The sequence below is a fragment of the Pseudorca crassidens genome, unplaced genomic scaffold (assembly GCF_039906515.1).
Source record: "Pseudorca crassidens isolate mPseCra1 unplaced genomic scaffold, mPseCra1.hap1 Scaffold_72, whole genome shotgun sequence".
Taxonomy (NCBI): domain Eukaryota; kingdom Metazoa; phylum Chordata; class Mammalia; order Artiodactyla; family Delphinidae; genus Pseudorca; species Pseudorca crassidens.
Window position 1 is genome coordinate 157,454 of NW_027136324.1, and position 3,844 is coordinate 161,297.

At 50.5% G+C, this 3,844-nt stretch overlaps 1 long non-coding RNA gene across 1 annotated transcript; it reads right to left on the reverse strand.

Annotated features, from left to right (window-relative positions):
- Nucleotides 1-988: 988 nt before the first annotated feature.
- On the reverse strand, nucleotides 989-3,131 carry LOC137218253 (uncharacterized). Its single transcript, XR_010940576.1, has 2 exons — nucleotides 2,075-3,131; nucleotides 989-1,843 (listed from the first exon to the last, which is right to left on the reverse strand). It is a non-coding gene; the product is annotated as an uncharacterized lncRNA (long non-coding RNA).
- Between the last annotated feature and the right edge of the window lie 713 nt (nucleotides 3,132-3,844).

Consider the following 3,844-nt stretch of genomic DNA (forward strand, 5'->3'; position numbering starts at 1 on the left):
CCATGAAGGCATCAGAGAGACACTGTCAGTCAGTGTCAGGACAGCATTGAATTACAGAAGACTGGGCATTCCTCCAGTCACTTCCAGCTGCTCAGGCCCTGTTACCACTGGCCACATACCCTGACTGAAAACAATCTCCTGGGAACTCAGAGTCACAGCTGGTGACCTGGCCACCAGATGGCTGAGGGTGTGTCAGGAGCAGTTTTCCACAGGAGTCTGGGGACACAGGGCTCTGACATGGGCTGAGGAGTGGAGGTGGCATGGCAGGACTGCACAGCATGGGGTATTGGGTGCCTGGTCTGGGCTGCCACCATCCAGGTCCGCATCACCATGAAGTCAACTGCCAGCTTCTGAGCTCAGAAACTGAGCAGGGTTGAGGCTGGCTAGTACTTGTTGCTGAGACCGACTGGGATACCCGGTGCTGTAGGCTTTGCCACTTGTCTCTCCTTTCATCTCTCTCTCCCTTTGCCACTGCTGCCTCCCTCCCCTTGAACAGGTGGTCACCTCTTTGGCCGCTGGGTGGTGGCACAAATTGGTGGAGTCTTGGAAAGTGTGTGTGGAGAGTTCTGAGAAAGGGCAACATGGCTGGGCTGGTGTCCTCTGTGCTTGCTGGCAGCTCTGGGTTGGTGGGGCAATTTTGGGCCCTGGAACTGTCTGCATAAAATGGTTACAATAGCAATTTCGGTACTCTATTTTCCACATTAAAAAAAATGGTAGCATGTGTGTGTGTATATATATATATATTTTTTCTTTTTGCTGCACTGTGCAGCTTATAGGATTTTAGTTTCCCCACAAGGAATCGAACCTGGGTCCTTGAAAGAGAGAGGCTGGTGGAGTCCTAACCACTGGACCGCCAGGGAATTTCCTGTGTGTGTATCTTAAGGACTTACAAAGGAAAGTTCTGGGCCAAAGAGAGGAATTAATCACATGATAAAACATGGATGAGCCTGAAATACATGGCACTGTATAAGAAGCCAGACATAAAGGCCACAGTTGTATAAATCCATGTACTTGAAATATACAGAAAAAGCAAGTCCACAGGATTGAAAAGCACACAGTTAGTTGCCTACGGCTGTGGGGCAGGGAAATAGGAAGTGACTGTTTAAGGGGTCCTAGGTGTCTTTGTAGGGAGATAAAATATTCTGGATCAGATAGTGATGATGGTTGCACAACTTTGTAAACAGACAATAAATCACTAAACTCTAGAGTGTTCAAAGGGCATTTTATGGTATATGATTTCTATCTCAACTTAAAAACCGGTGAGTAATCAATAATACGTTTTTGAAGAATAATTGGAAACACAGATTATCCTCATTGCTTGATTTGGTTCCCACTCTAAGCTCTGTACAAATGAACAAAGACCCTCCCACTCCCAAAATGAGACAAGCCCTATTTACTCAGAATTCGTCTATAGAGCACAGGAATCAGCCACCACCAGTCACATTCGGCTGAGACTCAGGGAAGGCATAGGGATAGGGATGGCTTCTGGGGGAAAAAAAGGGAGGCATGTCCTGATCACAGCTTGTCAAGTGGGGAAGTTGGAGGCGGACTGATAGGAGAATGGGCGTCCCACATGATTACTTAGGGGACCATATTGATATATTTCTTTCCCCCATTTGGTTCTAAATGGAAAGGATGAAAAATGAGGAAGCTGTGAGTCACTGACTAAACACTGACCCTTGAGGCCTATTGTTGCCGAGGTTGAGGTCTGGTTTCCCACGTTGGTTGTTGCAGGGTGTGGCATAGGGCCTTGTGGCTCGAGGGAGAGGTTCCCCGACTTCCAGGAAGATTTAGAAAATTCTGCATTCCAAAATCCCTCTTTCATCATCTTCAGTCACATACTCTGTGCATACAGAAACTTGAATCACTCTTTTCAAAATTAACTGCAAACAAGCGTAATAATTACTGTAATTTTGAGTAACACTGACAATGGTAATTTTCATTACTATAAATCTCAGGATTTCTCATTTAACTAATGTCCACATTATAGTGAATCGAGCTTGTAACAGAAAAATATCATTACTTTCTTTTCTTTATGCCCAGTATCGCCGTCGGACCATCTGGTCGACCTCACCTCAGCAGCCACCTGGTAAAGCGTCACTAGTGCTAATCTCATCCAGAGGGATCCTTGTGGCACAACGACGAAAGCGCACCTTGACACTCCGGCTCCACCCAGTCCACCATTCTTACCATTTCTCAACACGGGGCAAATAGAAAAGGGGACGACGGACCCTCCCCGCGTACACGCAGCTCGAACTGCGGGAAATCTGGTGTGCGGAGCCCCGTGGCCGCTTCGCGTGGAACCTGGAGAAATGAAAGTGGCCACCGGGGAACAGCCCCACCTCCGCGACGGCACTGGGACGGACCCGGACCCCAAGGAGGCGAGGACGTACCGCCGGGCGGCCTCTGGGACGGAGCGTCGCGACTCCGTGGAAAGGAGGACGGAGAGCCCCGGGGTCGCCCTCTCAGTGTCTCCTCCTTTCGGCCACCAGGGTCGATCCCTACTAGGGGGAGAAACGTAAACATTTGGGGGTGAGGGCGATCGGGATCCACGATGGGGCTGTTGAAAACTGGGCGATGTCTGCGTACATCCGTGTTGTTCTCAACCTCCAGGCGAGTTGGAAAATATGAGAAAGTACGACCACCGGGACACACGGAGGACGACGCCGGACACGGACACCCTCTCCTGGTCACACACACCTGTCTGGGCTGTCCTCGCGGCCCGAGGGGCACCACGGCGTGCTGATCGACCCATCCAGTATGCCCAACACTTCCCAAAACTTAGCGCCAGCCTTAGAAGCTAGAGACCTGCTCGGCCAATCTCCGGCGGCAACATGAACCGCCCACGCCCCGGCGCCACCGGAACAGGCGCCGCAAGCGTCGCCGGCCTCCCGGAACTCTGCCTCGTGCCCGGCGGCTGAGTCTCAGCCCTCGCGAAGGTCACTGAAGCTCCGGATGGAAGGGACGGTCTCCAAGCGGCCGCCAGTTGGCGCCCGACAAGCGGTGGGAAACCCCGAGGGACGGATCCCGATTGCCGGCCGGCGAGGGTACAGCGCGGGCCGCCCAAACGCCCGAGTTCGTACCGCGGCTTCCGCCCCGGAGCTAGCTCCTGTATCACTACTGCGGGAAGCGACCCCGGCAACAGAAAGAGGGCGGGGTACTGGGAAGAGGTCGCCGGGAGGCTGCAGCGGAGAAGCGCTCCCCACGCGATTCCCGGCGGGGCGGGCGTACTAGCGGCCCACAGCGCTCGGGCGGGTCCCTGCTCCTGGGAGCACTTAGGGATTTTGCGGGGACTTGGGTTCCGTGGACTGTAAAACTGAAACCATAAAAGTACACGTAGAAAACTTGTATGAATGATTTTCATTATGTGGGATAAAAAATGGAGTCCTTGTAAAGAATCTTTTTTTTAAAGTCCAGAAACCATCAAAGAAATGAAACATAAACTTAACCACAAATTCATCTTTATATATTCATTTTTACCTATTCCAGAAGCAAAGTCCAATGATAAGAAACCGGTGTGTGAGGAACATTTGTGAAAATACATGTGTAATAAGATTACTGATTTCAGAATTACTTAATATAAAAACAGAACATTCAGAAAACTTAGCCATTAAGGGGGAAAATTAAAAAATTTTTCTACTAGCTTACAAAGAAAATTTGGCACTTTATAAAATAATATTGAAATTTAAAACATTGTCAATTCTGGATCCTTGATTAGGCTGTGTGTTTTAAGAAAGGCTGGATTGGGCTTCCCTGGTGGCGCAGTGGTTGAGAGTCCACCTGCCGATGCAGGGGACACGGGTTCGTTCCACGATCCCGGAAGATCCCACATGCTGCGGAGCGG